This window comes from Taudactylus pleione, unplaced genomic scaffold (assembly GCF_031769625.1).
Source record: "Taudactylus pleione unplaced genomic scaffold, aTauple2 ptg000157l, whole genome shotgun sequence".
Taxonomy (NCBI): Eukaryota; Metazoa; Chordata; class Amphibia; order Anura; family Myobatrachidae; genus Taudactylus; species Taudactylus pleione.
In genome coordinates this window covers 7,487,661-7,506,603 of record NW_028284559.1, presented here as the reverse complement: position 1 = coordinate 7,506,603, position 18,943 = coordinate 7,487,661, and the positions used below count along the sequence as shown (strand labels likewise).

The window sequence follows — 18,943 nt, the reverse complement described above, 5'->3', positions numbered from 1 at the left end:
AGTGATCTGCACATGTTGAACAGATGCAAACTAAAGGGGATATGAATTCTTGAAAGATCAGTTGATGAACTCAGACATGCGCGATGGCAGCCATTAACACATTTTCTATGCCGCTGATATAATCCAATCAAACATTGCTTTTCCTGAAACAAGTACAGGAAGTGGGGGCACAGATTGAATTTGGCCAATTTAGACAAAATAAAACGAAGTTGGTAGACCAGGTGTGCCAGGTCATGTCCAGCGTTCAGACTTGATTTACTGTGAGCCATTACTTCCTGGATATTTGCAGTTATACAGCAATTCCATATATTTTGTTACACAATTATGTAAGCAGTGTGTTCCTTCTAACTACAATTACCTACAGGGTGTTTACTATTTGGCAGACCTGGTTTGTTTATATGCATTAAACACCCCCTACCAATTATTTTTTCTTCATAAAAAAATAAAAGTACAGAAACCAAAAGGAAATTTTATATATATATCACATTTACTCTAAACAGACACTTACAATATTAGTTGTACAGCTCACATGACGAATGGTACAGAAAAAAGTATGGAAATTAAAAATATATAGTTGTTAAAATGTTAACTAATTAAATTGGATATAATGTACCAAATATTATATGGATAGTAGAAGTCAATGGGGGCAATTCAATAATATATGATGTATGATAGCACATTACGGTGCAATGTACAGTGTTCACAAATCCACCTACAAGCGTAAGGCTAACATTGTGCATTTTTCTCTACACATTTACGTAACTGTGAGATGAAACGCACAATATAGGGGTGATGGAGGGTGCCCGTTGCCAACGTTCAAACTCAGTAACAACGGCACACTGCATCGAGTTGGAATGCCTGCACATAGTTCTATAACTAGAACACTTGTAAATGGTGTAACAATTCTGAGGCAACTTCTAATAATTGTGATAACTTACAGTAGGAGGTGCACTATTCATTATAATATACATATTTCCCTCATGAACACCAAAGCAATTAGATAATGAGGCGGCGTGGTTTGTACATCACAGCTGATGTGACTACTTAGGAAATTGGGCTAAGGAACAAGAATATAAATACTGCTCATTTACCCTCCCAGCTGCCATAGGGCAGAGTAACACTGTAGACCTGCTGAACTGTATACAGAATAGACTTGGAGCCCCCAAGAGGCAGAGACAGAGAGAGCAAGTGTGTGTGTGTGTGTGATACATACAGATCCCAGTCCCGGCAGGCTGCTGGTGTCACATGCGAACAGGTGGACACTGCAGGGTGAGGAGGAGGAGGAGGAGAAGAAGGAGGATGAGCATCACACAATGACACAGGCTTGTACACACACAGGCAGACACAACACAACTGGAACAGCACACTTCTGCTACATGTACTACTCCTCGGTGGCTGGCGACCATCACTCCTACCCTACATAATAATAATAATGCAATAACAAGCCGCAGCCAGCTGTGCACATAGCAATGGAAGGACACATGCACAGGGGCATGCGGTGTGTAGACACAGTCACTGCACACGAGTTGTGATGACACACGCACCCACACACATCAGAAGGGTAAGGACAGGTAACACACGGGAGACTGGAGCTGTCACACACACACTGACACCCAGCGCAGCCCATCACTCCGGTCACACAGTCACACACACACCGGCGGTACCTTCTCTGTACGGACGGCAGCTATGCCCCCGCTGTGAATGTGAATGATCGGGGTACTGTAAACGGACGGCGCTGACGTCACCGCACACTAGACTGATGCTCGGGTGACGTCACGCGCGCGTCACGTTTACCGGCCACGTCATGCAACAGACACATTACGTCACTCCCAGCTCCATCACATCACCTTGCCCCCACCCGCGGTATCCTCACCTCCTCGAGTCACCCGATTTTGAAGACACCTTTAAGCCTCCGCCGCCATTTTGTTGCGCTGCGTTCGGGTCCGACATGACACTGATTACACCGAGTCTCATTACACCTCACCTACCCCGCCGGCCACGCCCACCGTATTATGCTGATTGGTAGGACTGCCTGTCGGTCACAATTCTCAGTCAATCGTTACTGGGTTGTAGCAGCGGGGGCCGTGGTTATAGCGTTAATGATGCACCCATTAGTGGCCGCCTTCCTTGGCTGCTGTTATGAGATTACAGGACTGTTATTGGAGGAGATATCTGCCTAACCACGCCTTCTCGGGGGCGGGGCTTACACGGAACGCTCTCACTAGCTGGCAGATCAGCGGAGTTATTTTATTCTTGTCTCTTGATCTTGAGGGACGCTGTTAGCGGCGGGCGAGCGGGCGATATGAAAACGCATCTATTTCTAGCATGACATCCATCCTCTGAGGGCTGATGGGCATTTGGGAGGTATGCGGGAGGAAATGGCATGCCTGGCATTCTTGAAGCATTTATACATCAACCAAGACCCCAACATTACACTATATTATACCCATACATCATTTTTAATTAGCAGGCAACAATAATTCACTGCACAGTATATGTATATGACCCCAGTGCTTCACTATAACCTATTGCTAAATATATTTCCACTATGTTGTTACTGTAATGTTTCCAGTGTTGTTTTATTTTTTTTTCTACTGAAAAAAAGATCCTGGCATTCACCTAATGTTACAAGTTGATACAAGACTTATAGGAGCTTCCATACTCTGGACAAAGTCTTCAGACACTGATTTTATTCTGCAATTATTTCTGATTTCTACCTCTTTCCAGGACTAGCTATGAACTAAAAATGACATGTAATAAATGGTGCCAATACCAAGTTACCGCTGAGAATCATAAGAAAGAAGTTCTAAATGGGATGCAGTTTATATCCCGGGATGCCATCGGGAAACCGTCTAACGTGATCCCAACAGCCGGCTTCCCATCTCGTCGTGGGTTAAATGACAGGCGTCTACTATTTCCCAACGCTGGGAGACAGGCGCCCGGCATCCCGATCGAAGGGATGCCGGGCGCCGCGAGCGCACAGTTGCGGAGGGGGAGGGTTAGGGTTAGGCATCACCCCCCCCAGAAGGGTTAGGCACCCCCCCCCCCGGGAGGGTTAGGCACTTAGGGGTGCCTAACCCTAACCTCCCCCCCAAGGGGGGGGTTAGGTTAGTTATTACTTACCTGAGGACGATCGGGATTTCCAGCGCTGGCGGGCTGCCGCTGCAGCGATCTGTTCATCTGTCAGGCTGCCGCTGCCGGGAATCGAACCGGCCGGCGATATTTCATACCGATTCCTATATCCCTGCTGTCAGGATGCGGTGCTCAGAATGCCGACACCCAGAGGCGGATCTACTGTGAAACTAATGCAGCTTAAGCTTCAGGGCCCCTAACCCCAGAGGGGCCCTGAAGCAAATTTTGAGTACATTTTCCAACAAAATCAATGGAGTTTTTTAAGTGTGTGTTATTAAAATAAGGTTATTTTAGTGATATAATCATAAGCCAATGGGTTAAAGTACTTAATATTGACCTTAGAATATGCTCTACAGTAGTGCATGTAGGGGGGGTTTCTGAGTACCCAGAAAATCCCCCTGATCAGCACTGGACGGCAGACACACTATCTACAGTTCCGACACAAGGATGGCTCTTATGAGCCAGCCTGGCGCGGAATAGACAGCTGCTGTCAGTGTCACTGCTGAGTGCAGTATGGGTGTGGCATAAGAGCTAGATAGTAATTAGTTAGACAATGTCTGGATAGATACCAGATGTTAGACAGGGAAAAAAGTTAGACGCAAGCAAAAGTCAGACACATTAAAGTTAGACATGTAAAAAGTTCAACAGGTACAAAAGGTCGACAGGGTCAAAAGTTCGTTATAAATGGTCGACACAAAAATGGTCGACAATAAAAAACAAAAATTTTTTTATCCCTAATCTTCACCCTAACCCCCCCGATCTTTTTCATGTCGAACTTTTGACCCTGTTGATCTTTTGTACCTGTCGAACTTTTTACATGTCTAACTTTAGTGTGTCTGACTTTTGTCTGTGTCGAACTTTTATCCTTGTTTTTATCCTTGTTTGAAGACTTTTAGAGGTTATCCTGTAGCATTGTTGCAGACTGCATATAGGAAGGAAGAGAATAGTGATAGAGCAGAATTAATTAAGATGAAAACTAAACCTATAATTAATGAGACTCATGATAAACCTGGAGTTATTCAAATGAATTTTATTTCAATAAATCAATCGATCACTATTAAAAAGACCCTACAAGAGAATTATAGGATTCTACAACAAGATCCTATATTACAAACCACCCTGGCATCTCGACTAAAAATAGTTTTTAAGAAAAATAGGAACTTGAAAAATTTGACTGCACCCAGCATGCTTAGAAAAATCCCTAGGGAGAAGATTGTCCACAATACCCTTTCATAGTTACCTATTCCCATGATAGGGTGTTTCAAATGTGGGAAAACAAGATGTTTGACGTGCATGTATATTTCCAATAGAACTATAGAAATTATATCATATACCACCAAAGAGACATTCCCTATACGAGAATTTATAAACTGTGATACCACCTACTGCGCTCTACCTACTGCAGTGCCCTTGTGGCCTGAACCACGGTCTCTTAAAACTAGGTTCAGAGAGCATAGAAACAACGTTAAAAAAGGTTATACTAAACATAGTGTTTCTCAACACTTTCTTAACATACAGTCAGGTGCATAAATATTGGGACATTGACAGAATTTTCATATTTTGGCTTCTATTCACCACCACAATGGCTTTGAAATGAAACAAACAAGATGTGCTTTAACTGCAGACTTTCAGATTTAATTTGAGGGTAATTACATCCAAATCAGGTGAACGGTGTAGGAATTACAACGGTTTCTATATGTGCCTCCCACTTTTTAAGGGGCCAAAAGTAATGGGACAAACTAAACAATCCTAAATCTAACTTTCACTTTTTAATACTTTGTTGCAAATCCTTTGCAGGCAATTACAGCCTGAAATCCGGAACGCATAGACATCACCAGACGCTGGGTTTCATCCCTGGTGATGCTCTGCCAGGCCTCTACTGCAAATGTCTTCAGTTCCTGCTTGTTCTTGGGGGATTTTCCCTTCAGTTTTGTCTTCATCAAGTGAAATGCATGCTCAATCGGATTCAGGTCAGGGGATTGACTTGGCCATTGCATAACATTCCACTTTTTAGCCTTAAAAAACTCTTTGGTTGCTTTTGCAGTATGCTTCGGGTCATTGTCCATCTGCACTGTGAGGTCCTGAGGACAGAGTTTGAGAAACTGTGATCTATACGATTGATACACCAATGAAATTGAGTGGTTTGCATTTAAAAAGAGGTCCATGTGGAGTTCTTTATTCACTCTTTGATAAAGCCCCAGATTCGTGGAGCGAAACGCGTCAGTTGACTTTCTTTTGGACCCATTGGATCATCCATTTGTATTTGAACATTGATTATACTACCAGCACACCGAGACACGAGACCTGCGGTCCCGCAGGATACAAGCCGGCAGCTGGAATAGAGGCTAGGATTGAGACGCGGCAAGACTAACACTAGCACCATTCAATCATTAAGGAACCGCTATACTTCCATCTCTCCGGACACATCAGCCTCCTCCGCCGCTTATACAGCTTCTCATCTGCTCGGATGTGAACTAAAGTAACCTGTAAGTTATTACATGTGACATTGCCTGCCAGGATATGCGGCTCCATACAATTTATTACATTTGGATAGCAGCTCACTATATTCCTGGTGAGATTGGAGATCACCAATCATAGATGCGGATACCTATTTTTAGATCCACCTCCTCCAGTGATCTTGTATTATACAAATACAATATAATAATTTATTGTTATATATAGTTTTTTATTTTATTGTGATTATATATTCTATGTGATTGTTTTTGTATATATTGACCGGTCAAATTGAATTGTTATTAGTAAATATATATTTTTTCTATTATAAATTTTGTTTTAGTGGTGATTTGTTCCTATCAATTCTATTGGAAATAATTTTATTAGTGCAGATATTTACTACTTTCTATATTTCTGAACTTTTATCCTTGTCTAACTATTAACTGCCTAACATCTGTCTATCTAGACATTGTCTAACTAATTACTCTCTTTCTATAGTCCGGAACCCGTGCAGTACTGCTAGGTAGCACTAGATGCTCCCATCTCCATTTGTGCTGTCCCATCTGCCAGAAGTTAGCCCTGCAGTGCTGACCGCAAACTGAAAGCTGAGCTGACTGAGGGATAGCATGCAGCTCAGAGGCGGGAGCATGCAGTGTGGGGGAGAGACCTGACTCAGGGGTATTCCAGAGATTCCACTCAGGAAGATCAAAAGCTGGGATCCTAGAGAGGAAGTAAGTTCTGGTTTTGTATGTGATCTATCTACAGACTCTCTTGGTGGTTTCAACATCTATCTATCTACAGCAGGGATGGGGAACCTCAGGCCCGGGGCCTTGTAATGCCCGCGGAATCATTTGGTCTGGCCCTCTGAGCTTTTTTCTGCTAGCCTCATCTGGCTAGCAGGGTGCCTATAATGACACCCTGCAGCCAGAATCTATGCAGCAGTGCCGCCTGGAGCATACTCAGGACACTTCACTTGGTCACACCACTGCCGTTACAGCTCCCAGGAGCATCCTCAGGATGCTCCATGCATTGCTGTAATCACTAGTGATTGTGGCCCCGCCCCTGTGTGACATCAAACGGAGGAGGCATGGCCTGCACTAGGCCCGTGAATAATATTATATATATCAAAATGGCCCTCGGCAGGAAAAAGGTTACCCACCCCTGATCTACAGTCTCTCTCTCTCCCTGGGTGGTTTCTACGTCTGTCTGTCTGTCTATCTATCTATCTGCAGTCTCGCACTCTCTGGGGCGGTTTCTGCATCTATCTACAGTGTCTCACTCTCTGGGGGGTTTCTATATCTATCTACAGCAGAGGTGGGCAATAAGCGGCCCGCCAGCTGCTGCTGAACTGCAATTCCCAGCATGCATTACAACAGTTTTAGCATAGCAAAACTGTGGCAAGGCATGCTGGGATGTGTAGTTCAACAGTTAAAGGACTGCTTATTGCCTACCCCTAATCTACAGTCTCTCACACTCTGGGGGGTTTCTGCATAATCTATAGTGTCTCACTCTCGGGGGTTTCTACATCTACAGTCTCTCACTCTCTCTGGGGTTTCTATATCTATCTACAGTGTCTTGCTCTCTGGGGTTCTACATCTATCTACAGTCTCTCACTGTCTGGGGGGTTGCTATATCTATCTACAGTCTCTCACTCTCTTGGGGGGGTTTCTACATCTATCTACAGTCTCTCTCTCTGGGTAGTTTCTACATCTACAAGTTTTGTGTGTTTTCTACATTTCCGCCATTTGGGCCTCAAGCTCCTTGTAAGGGTAGCAAAGCCCTTTGGACCTTGTTGGATGTTGCCTTATTGTTGCTGGTTGCAAAGGGGCCCTTATAACAGTTCAAGCTTTAGGGCCCCAAAAATGTACATCCACCACTGCCGACACTAGTCAGAATCCCGGCGCCACTGTCTTAAAAGTATTGTAGGCCCTGGGCAAACCAATGCACTGGGGACCCTATCCACCCATTCAGAGGATTAAAAATGTAAATGGTCAAGAAAATTAGATCTTTATTTTTATTGGTACATTCAACAAAATCAATGTTTGAACACAAGAAAAAACATGATATAAGTGAGGATTACGAATTCCAGCTCCCTTTTCTCTTTTCCAGCTAACAGTGCAGCAGCTGTGATTAAAGTATGGGGGGCCCACTGAGAGATGGCTACACAGAGGGGCATTCCCTGTGTCCCCCCTTATCCAGCTCTGTGGCTGCAGGCTGGGAGTCAGGTAGAGAATGTTACCTGGCCACTCTGTGGGCAATTCATAATCAGAGCAGTCTTTCTCTGCCTCAGTCGGATCTCATATGCATGGAGCAAGTGGCCATACCCTCCATGAAGGTGCGCCCCCCCCAACCCATCCTGCCCGTGCTCAAAGGCCTCCAGAATCATGGGGCCCTGGGGGGGGAGGGTCAGGAATAAGCAGCGGAAGGAGGGGGTAGTGTTAGGGATAGGCTGCTGGGGGGGTGGTGGTAGGGTTAGAACACTTACAGACAGTAACAATTAAGTGATATGCAAGCTCCATATGACCTGGCTCTCTTTCTACTACACTATAACTCAAATAGTGGCTGCGTGCAATGCCTTCACCAATTTCCAGGGTACCTATGCATCCTACATTTGTCACATTACTGATGCAAACATGATGCATATTTATTACAAAACTGTGAGGCGGAACGCGTGGCGCAGCTTAGTCACAAAGTCAGTGTTATGCCAGATAGCAACTATTTGAGGTTAGGTGTGTATATAACACTTGATGAACATCCCCCCTGCACATACTCCCAAAAAATAGAGGACCCCATCAGGGCTGGCCCTAGCCCAGATTTTTTGGTAAGCGAATATATTTCTTGGCGCCCCCAGGCATATTGTTGCGTGCGCCTGAAAATATTAAGGGGCCATGGTCTCATGGAAAAAGCCATACCCATGAGCCACACCCCATTTTTATCAAACTGGATGCATGCCAAGTACTCCAGGAGCTGCTGGGAATTCCCCCACTCCCTCTAGTGAATAGATGCAGCGCACATGTGCATGGCAATTATTCACCACTTGCTCAATGCAGCTTACCCGCCTTTTGTTTTGCTTACTGAGGATAGATATGGCTACTATGTAGGTGTATAGAAGTCACCCATTATCACACACAGCAGTCAGACGTTGTCTTGCATACCCACAGCAGTCATCCATTGTTTCACACACGCTCACCCATTCTCTTTCACACAGTCACCCATTATCTCTCACACACAGTCACCCATTCACTCACAGTCACCCATTCTCTCTCTCACACAGTCACCCATTCTCTCTCTCACACAGTCACCCATTCTCTCTCACACACAGTCACCCATTCTCTCTCACACACAGTCACCCATTCTCTCTCACACAGTCACCCATTATCTCTCTCTCACACAGTCACCCATACATACTCACCCATTCTCTCTCTCTCTCTCACAGTTACCCATTCACTCACACAGTAACCCATTCTCTCTCTCACACAGTCACCCATTATCTCTCTCTGTCACCCATGCATACTCACCCATTCTCTCTCTCTCACAGTCACCCATTATCTCTCTCTTAGTCACCCATACATACACTCACCCATTCTCTCTCTCTCTCTCTCTCTCTCTCTCTCTCTCACAGTCACCCATACACACACACACTCACCCATTCTCATATAAAGACAATTTAACGCTAGGGCGCATCCTTTACCTGCCTCCTGGTGCCTGAAGAGGGCAGTTGAAGGCTTCCTGCACCCTGCTGCTACTTCTGCGGGTCACAGTTCCATAATTGCATCAGTCGGGGGGGGGGGGATCCAGAACAAAAATGACGGGGGGGACACCATGACAGGTGGGAAAGTGGGTGTGGCCTCACAGCAAGGGGCTTGGCCTATAATGGAATGCCGTATCCACAAGACACACCCTTGTTAGAGAGGCAGTGACTGACACCCATGAAAGGGGGAAGACAGTAGTTGACACCAAAGGCAGGCAGTGGGTGATGTAGAAGATGACGGGGATAGGCAGTGAAGGACAGGGGGAGGGTTACAGGGGAGAGGCAGTGGGTGACAGGAAAGGGTGACAGGGAGAGGCAGTGGGTGACAGGAAAGGGTGACAGGGAGAGGCAGTGAGTGACAGGAAAGGGTGATGGGGAGAGGCAGTGAGTGACAGGAAAGGGTGACAGGGAGAGGCAGTGAGTGACAGGAAAGGGTGACGGGGAGAGGCAGTGGGTGACAGGAAAGAATGACTGGGAGAGGCAGTGAGTGACAGGAAAGAATGACTAGGAGAGGTAGTGAGTGACAGGAAAGAATGACTAGGAGAGGTAGTGAGTGACAGGAAAGGGTGACGGAGAGAGGCAGTGAGTGACAGGAAAAAATGACTGGGAGAGGCAGTGAGTGACAGGAAAAAATGACTGGGAGAGGCAGTGAGTGACAGGAAAGGGTGACTGAGAGAGGCAGTGAGTGACAGGAAAGGGTGACGGGGAGAGGCAGTGAGTGACACCCGGGAAAGGGGGATGACAGTAGTTGACACCAAAGGAAGGCAGTGGGTGACATAGAAGATGACAGGGATAGGCAGTGAAGGACAGGGGGAGGGTGACAGGGGAGAGGCAGTGAGTGACAGGAGAGGGTGACGGGTAGAGGCAGTGAGTGACAGGAAAGAATGACTAGGAGAGGCAGTGAGTGACAGGAAAGGGTGACAGGGAGAGGCAGTGAGTGACAGGAAAGGGTGACGGGGAGAGGCAGTGGGTGACAGGAAAGAATGACTGGGAGAGGCAGTGAGTGACAGGAAAGAATGACTAGGAGAGGTAGTGAGTGACAGGAAAGGGTGACGGAGAGAGGCAGTGAGTGACAGGAAAAAATGACTGGGAGAGGCAGTGAGTGACAGGAAAAAATGACTGGGAGAGGCAGTGAGTGACAGGAAAGGGTGACGGAGAGAGGCAGTGAGTGACAGGAAAGGGTGACGGGGAGAGGCAGTGAGTGACAGGAAAGGGTGACGGGGAGAGGCAGTGAGTGACACCCAGGAAAGGGGGATGACAGTAGTTGACACCAAAGGAAGGCAGTGGGTGACATAGAAGATGACAGGGATAGGCAGTGAAGGACAGGGGGAGGGTGACAGGGGAGAGGCAGTGAGTGACAGGAGAGGGTGACGGGTAGAGGCAGTGAGTGACAGGAAAGAATGACTAGGAGAGGCAGTGAATGACAGGAAAGGGTGACAGGGAGAGGCAGTGAGTGACAGGAAAGGGTGACAGGGAGAGGCAGTGAGTGACAGGAAAGGGTGACAGGGAGAGGCAGTGAGTGACAGGAAAGGGTGACAGGGAGAGGCAGTGAGTGACAGGAAAGGGTGACGGAGAGAGGCAGTGAGTGACAGGAAAAAATGACTGGGAGAGGCAGTGAGTGACAGGAAAAAATGACTGGGAGAGGCAGTGAGTGACCGGAAAGGGTGATGGGGAGAGGCAGTGAGTGACAGGAGAGGGTGACGGGGAGAGGCAGTGAGTGACAGGGAGAGGCAGAGAGTGACAGGAGAGGGTGACGGGGAGAGGCAGTGAGTGACAGGAAAGGGTGACGGGGAGAGGCAGTGAGTGACAGGAAAGAATGACTAGGAGAGGCAGTGAATGACTGGAAAGGGTGACAGGGAGAGGCAGTGAGTGACAGGAAAGGGTGACAGGGAGAGGCAGCGAGTGACAGGAGAGGGTGACAGAGAGAGGCAGTGAGTGACCGGAAAGGGTGACGGGGAAAGGCAGTGAGTGACAGGAGAGGGTGACGGGGAGAGGCAGTGAGTGACAGGAGAGGGTGACAGGGAGAGGCAGTGAGTGACAGGAAAGGGTGACGGGGAGAGGCAGTGGGTGACAGGAAAGAATGACAGAGAGGCAGTGAGTGACAGGAAAGAATGACTAGGAGAGGTAGTGAGTGACAGGAAAGGGTGACGGAGAGAGGCAGTGAGTGACAGGAAAGGGTGACTGGGAGAGGCAGTGAGTGACAGGAAATGGTGACGGGGAGAGGCAGTGTGACAGGAAAGGGTGACGGGGAGAGGCAGTGAGTGACACCCGGGAAAGGGGGATGACAGTAGTTGACACCAAAGGAAGGCAGTGGGTGACGTAGAAGATGACAGGGATAGGCAGTGAAGTACAGGGGGAGGGTGACAGGGGAGAGGCAGTGAGTGACAGGAGAGGGTGACAGGGAGAGGTAGTGAGTGACTGGAAAGGGTGATGGGGAGAGGCAGTGAGTGACAGGAGAGGGTGACGGGGAGAGGCAGTGAGTGACAGGAAAGCGTGACGGGGAGAGGCAGTGAGTGACAGGAAAGAATGACTAGGAGAGGCAGTGAATGACTGGAAAGGGTGACAGGGAGAGGCAGCGAGTGACAGGAAAGGGTGACAGGGAGAGGCAGCGAGTGACAGGAAAGGGTGACGGAGAGAGGCAGTGAGTGACCGGAAAGGGTGATGGGGAGAGGCAGTGAGTGACAGGAGAGGGTGACGGGGAGAGACAGGGAGAGGCAGTGAGTGACAGGAGAGGGTGACGGGGAGAGGCAGTGAGTGACCGGAAAGGGTGACGGGGAGAGGCAGTGAGTGACAGGAAAGGGTGACGGGGAGAGGCAGTGGGTGACAGCGAGAAGGTGGTGGGCAGGGAGAAGATGAGGGGGAGAGGCAGTGGCACCAGGGAGAGGGTGACAGGCAGTGGGTAAGGAGAGGCAGTGGGTGATGCAAGGTAGGGGGTAAAAGGTAGTGGGTGACAGGGTGAAGCAGTGGGTGCTATATAGGGGGGCACTGGCTGCATGGGAAGGGGGCAGTGAGTGGTGGCGGGAGGGAGGGACACTAGGCTGGAAAATAGGGATCACTGGGATGAATGAGGGGGGACACTGACTGGACTGGCTGAGGGGAGTTCTTGTTCAGGGGCAGTGGGCTGGTTGGGGGAGGGAAGGGGGAGACACTGGGCTGGCAGGGTGGGAGACACTGGGATTGGGGTCATTGATATGGTGGGGGACACTGTTGGATGGGGGGACACGGCAGGATATGAAGGGGCAGTGCGAATGGGGTGGGGGGGGACACCGGGCTGAATGAGGAAGGATCATTGTGACTGGACTGGCTGGGGGGTTCTAGGTAGGGGGTCAGTGAGATGGGCACAGTGAGGTGGGTCAGTAATGATGGGGTACACTGGGCTAGACAGTGCCTCTTAGACATAGGGAGCAGTCAGGGGCATAGGAAGCAGTCAGAGGTATGCCAGGGATATAGGGAGCAGTCAGGGGTGTCAGGGACATAGGGGAGCAATCAGTGGCATAGGGAGCAGTCAGGGGCCAGCATGTGACAGGTCTGGGGTGCAGCATATTGCAGGGCAAGCAGAGACAGTGAGTGATTGACCTGAAAGAGCAGCACAGAGTCAGCAACACCACCAGTTCCACGCCCACCGGCCTCCTGTGTCCCATGATGCGGCATCTGTAACTTCCTTTGTACTGCACAGCACGGAACCCCTGATGATGCTGGGATTGGAGGAGCTCTTGTAGAGGTGCACGCTGGTCCATGGGGAGGGACCAGCCACCCGGAAAAGCACATGTAAGCTGGGGCCCGCCAGGCAATTTGCCCTGGAGCTGGCTCATTAGGCAGGGGAAATAAAACTATAAACTCTGCAGTCAGCAGCCCCAGAAACTAGAAAGATAGGACAGGGCGGGGGAGATTCCCAGAAAGGGGGCATTACCTCTCCTCGGCGGCTCCCCTCATTATGCCCGGCATAATTAAAGTGCCGACCCTGTTGCACCAATTCCCCTCTGACGGCGCCTATCTCACGGGCGGGCGGCGGCCTGGATGGGATGTGCTGCGCCTCAGCCCGCAGCACGAATATGCCCACCGGGCGCCAGCACCGATCCATCTCAAACACTGGCTGCAGCTCCCACTCCTCTCTGCCCACTTGTCCAGCCCCAGCCCTGTCTGCGCCGTGTCATCATGACGTCACGTCGCTCCTTACAAGGGGGCGTCCATTGCATACAAGCGCGGTGCATCTGTGTCACAGTGACACAGTCTGCCCGCCCTCTGCCTTGTGTTCGTTAAATAATAAATTACCATGGTTGCAGCCAAGGCGCCCTCCTCTATGTGGCACCCTACGCAGCTGCGTACCATGCGTAATTATAGACCCGGTCCTGGACACCACCCTCACCCTACGGCAATATGTTTTGACGCATGTAGTTGAATACCTCCCTGTGAACATACAGATGACAGGACAGTCCTCCAAAATCAGGACTGTCCCACCGAAAGTAGGGTGGTTGGTATACCAGTAGCTCCATCCCCCACTATGGAGCATGGTTTCACTTCTAAACTCCTTTGAAAGGAAAGATGGCCTGTGGCACCTGGTTTCTGGAACTGAGGGGACATTGCTCTCCCTAGCAGCTTAAACAAGTTTTTTGTTGAACTTCGATTCCTTCAATTATATATGATCAGCAGTAACCTAGGCCACAAGTGTAAAGAATAATAATGTATAATAATAGTAGATTTGCATTTTCTGCAAGCGTCAACATATCTCCACAACAGGTTTGGGATTAGTATCTACATATTCCACTAATACTGGCTTTTCCTGCCTTCCTCAACAAACTTTTTCATTACTGTCCTGTCTCTTTGTTTTGTTTTTAAAAAAGGGATCCGGATAAAAGATCGACAGTGAATAGGTCGACCGTCCAAAATTTTGACACCAGATGGTCAACAATGCAAAAGGTCAACGCAAAATTTGTTGACACTTTTTTCTACATTTTTAAAGTTAGGTTGAGGGTTAGGCACTTGGGGGAGGGTTAGGCTGGGGTTTGGTTTAGGTTGTGTCAACCTTCTGAACATGTCAACCATCTGGTGTCGAACCCATTGACTGTCAAATTTTTTTTTTTATTATTATTTTTTTTAAGCTTTTATACCACACTCCTTTGGGAGGATAAAGAAATGGATAAAAGGAAAATTAGAAAGGCGATATCAATTTATTTTCCCCACTACTCTTTAGACACGCTGTACCGTTAAAAATATTATATGTAGCAACCTCTCCAGACATATGTTGAACCAAATCCAAACTTAATAGTGCTTTCCATTATATTCTGCATATTTACCAATTGCTCCTAATTTCCGAACAGAGTCTGAGGTTGTGAGGAATTCTACTCGACAGGGTTACATATTTTTTAATACTAACTACTAAGGTTATTCCAGTAAAATCTTTACTAACACAGAATATATTCTCATACTTCTGCTGTGAAACAGCATTGCCTTGCAAAGCCATCAGAAAATAGAAAAAAAAGGAGCTTAATTACACTTAAGGAATTGTGATTGGAAACATGAAAATCAACCAATTTATACAGTATATAGTTTTCCTAAAACTATTTGTGTAGAACTGTTGGTTAATAGTATTGACAACATGAAGTCTCTCCCATCGTGCAGAGTGGGAGGACAGAGGAGCTGAGGGCGGTGGGCGCAGGAGCAGGGATTCAGGTAAGTGTGTTTTTTTGTGTGTGTGTTTGTCCTATATATATTGGGGGGCCGCTACTGGGTTCACTGTATAAGGGGCACTACTGGGAGCACTACATAGGGGGGACTACTACTGGGGGCACTGCATAGGGGGGACTACTACTGGGCACAATGCATCGGGGGGTCCACTACTTGGGGTACTGCATAGGGGGACCACTACTGGGGCACTGTATAAGGGGCACTGCACATAGGGGGACCCAAAGCATATTCTTGCACCTGGGCCCATCCCTCTCTAGTTCCACCACTGGTCTACAGGTTTGGGTGGAAGAGGGGCCTTGGACAGCAGCATGAAAAAGCAAGTTATGTGGGAGAATATAAACAGTCAGACAAGTCTAAACAGCACTTAAGTTTTTACGGTGTTACCTATTTAATTAACTGGTACCTAGCAGTGCTAAGAAGCTGCACCATAATAAATAGATTAGTATGGATGCATGGACAGATCAGGGAGAAGGGTCCTCAAAATGGTATAAAAATCTGGCTGTCCTTGCAATGTTGGACTGGCCCTGTAGATATGTATCTCAGTGCAATGTTTAGTAGACATTGGGACACTGAGATGTATGCCCAGACCTACACTGTAATTATAAAGATTAATTCTTTAGTAAATATGTGAAGGGGGCAATACTTGCTGGGTATGACAATGATGGTTGGTAGCTCTACAGGAGAATGACCATGATTAAGTGTAGTTTGCTATGTTATGAATCATGATGTCTAGTAAGATCCACACCTACTACATTTGCATAGTCCTACTCACTTTGGAAATTTTGCTAATGCTCTTTGCAAAGTACATAACTAGTCTCACCCACAGCTAATCACTAGTAACAATTTTGCAGACCAGAAAGTTTTATATTTATACAGGAGGAAAAAACTACAGGGGACACTGGTAGTGAACATATCCCTCCAGCTAGACACTGCCACCTAGTATAGTCCAGCATAAAAATGTCATACCTATCTCCATTCCATTTCCAATGTCTGCCCATTATTCCCTCCATAAAACACACCCTTACTGCTACTCATTTCTGCTCCACCGACTATTTAGCGTGGGTAGTAAATAGTCATGGAGATATCCAATCACCACCTGCACTCTTGTCAATGCATGTCTCTATGCTTTTGAGTCAATAGGGAAGATTCAAATGTTTTTGCCTGTAGCTGTCAGTGCTGGGTGCCCAATGGAGCAAGTCAATTGTTGCTCTGTTTGGGCACGAACACCCGTCAGCATTTATTCTTACACGCTCCTGAGGAGGCGAGCAGAGATGCACAATAAGTACTGGTTTTGGGTCCTAACCTGGACTTTAGATGGGTTTTAAACGGCTAAACCCAGTTTAATTGGGTGTGACAAGTACGATAATTAATGGGCGCTAAAAACAATTGAATCGCCCCACTGTGTGTGATTTATGTCACCATTTGTAATCAACACTTGTGTATTAGAAAATAATCTATCCCATTAGAAGTCATTGAGGACTTCCATAACCTAGAACCTTATTAATGTCTTGAATCCATGATCACTCATCACACACCAATAACATATGGAGTGAATTCCAAATGCTAGAGTTTCATTACATCATTGAGAGGGAGAAAATCATTTGGGATGGCAAGGGGGAAGAGGAATGAGGGAAGGACATAAGACTGAGACTAGCAGACATGTAGCAAGCTTAATTTATATAATGCAAGAATGAAGCATGGTTTTACATAGTTTTAACGCTCCATTCACGAGAGCCATGTCGATGTAAAAATTGCCAGTCTACCCTGTATGAACCGCCATTTGCATTGTGTCATGAACCTGGAGTACACACATTTTCACACTTTGAAATAGAGAGAGAACAAAAGTATTTTCCATAGACTGCATTAGGTCTAACATGCATATTAGAAGAACCACTGATGCTTGGAGTAATGTTGTTAGTTTGTAAGCAGGCACTGCTATGTACTTGGATCCTGCATCTGTCATTCTGTTCTACCAGAGGAATTATCTTTCTAGTACGGCTCCACCTGCTTCAGCCTGCTTTGCACTGTACCTGGAGTTTCATTGGAGTGCCTGCACAAAGGGGACTGTGAAAATGTCATGCCAACAGATGACAATCCTGAACCTTGTTGCTAATGGAGACCAGATTGTGTGTTAAATTAGAATGATTTAGATACATTGTTTCACAGTGAATATCTAATTATGCTCAGCTCTCAGTCTAGATGCGTAAGCGATATCCGGTCTAAAGATATACAGTAAAAAGATAGACAAGGAATAAATGTCTGCGCTTATAACCTCTATAAAAAATACTCCTTAAAAGCTGTTTTGACAATTTATTGGCAACATAGTAATAAGTCTATCAATAACAAAATAGAACTGTAGTTCCTAGGATATTAAATACAATGTTAGATAAACTGAAAAAGTATAACAAATCAGTGCAGAGTAATGATAAATCTGAGTATCCAAAAAGAAAGTCCCAACTAATAAAAAACGTGTATCTGAAGAATTACTCATATACAATAACAAATTGTCCTGTTTATCAAGATGTATCAGCTCCTCCAACAAATAAAAAGGCGGCACTGCAAACATACAGTGACATATGCACGCACACAGACACACTGCACTGACAAAGCCTATATACACACACACACACACACACACACACACACACACACAGACTGACAAAGCCTATATACACACACACACACACACACACACACAGACTGACAAAGCCTATATACACACACACACAGACTGACAAAGCCTATATACACACACACACACACAGACTGACAAAGCCTATATACACACACACACACAGACTGACAAAGCCTATACACACACACACAGACTGACTAACAAAGCCTATACACACACACAAACACACCTCTTACTTAACACAAATTCAGCCATATAAATATAGCGCTGGCATGGCTTATTGAATACCACCCCTCACCAGCTCCCCCCACATGTAATACATTACACCCACCTGCAGTGCGGCTGTGGGAGAGAGCACCAGTCACTGTCACCCAGCAGGATCAGATCTCAGCCTCCCACAATGCCAGTGCGCGGTGCCCCATGGGAACTGCCCGGGAGGAGCTGTGCGCAACCGCTGCAGCTCCGCCTACAGCCAGGAACAGTTGCGGCTCAGGTCTCTTTACAAAAAATCTATAGTTAAGCTGCGCTGCAATGGAGTGGTGGGCAGGAGGGTTTATAGGTACTCAGAAACACCCCCTACGTGCATGTATATGAGACAGATAGATCTCTGGAGGCAGGCGTTGGTATCATACTTTTGATAAGACAATAGAGAGCTGGATATCTAGCACAACTTCTCTCCAGCAGCATTTCACACCTTGCGTTCTGACTGTATGCTTCCTGCTTGTAAGTGAAAAAGAATAAACCAACTAAGTAACAAACTCTGATCCCTCAAGCTCTGACCTCAAAGCTGTAACATGCAACATTACCAATTGTGGGGACATCTGTCACTAGTTATGTAATTTAAAAATAAATACAAAAAATCCACGATGGTTTACATGGAACCAGTGCCATGGCACAGGGCATCGCAAGGCAGTGGGCGATGTTTGACCTGTCAGTTTTCCTGTTTATTATCATTCTCACTTGTAGCTTCCTCTTCTTTTATCCCCAGCATCCCCTGTGTCTCCCCCATCTCTTCCCTGGCCCTTCCCCATGAGGCCATGGCCCTTTTTCAGGTGCACTATCTTATGTCCCTATTTAAACAAGGGGGGTGGGCAGAGGGGCACCAATGCACTCTCGCACAGGGCACCAAAAAGTCTAGTTAAGGCTCTGCATGGTACGTCACTGAAACTTCAGTAATAAGGGATCATTTATTTTATTTATTAACAGTTTCTTATATAGCGCAGCATATTCCGTTGCGCTTTAATACACAATGTTAACTAGTTTAAGGATTTATCTTTTTCACATGG

At 46.8% G+C, this 18,943-nt stretch overlaps 1 protein-coding gene across 3 annotated transcripts in view; it reads right to left on the bottom strand.

Annotated features, from left to right (window-relative positions):
• KAT6B (lysine acetyltransferase 6B) overlaps positions 1 to 2,119 on the bottom strand; it is a 183,372-nt gene extending 181,253 nt beyond the window's left edge. Inside the window, exon 1 of one of the 3 annotated variants that reach the window (XM_088474988.1) lies at positions 1,874 to 2,119. The gene's annotated coding sequence lies outside the window, so the exon portion shown is untranslated. Of the gene's footprint in view, positions 1 to 1,664; positions 1,742 to 1,873 lie in introns of those variants that run through there. The other 2 variants (XM_088474990.1, XM_088474989.1) reach the window with 2 other exon arrangements.
• Positions 2,120 to 18,943: the final 16,824 nt, after the last annotated feature.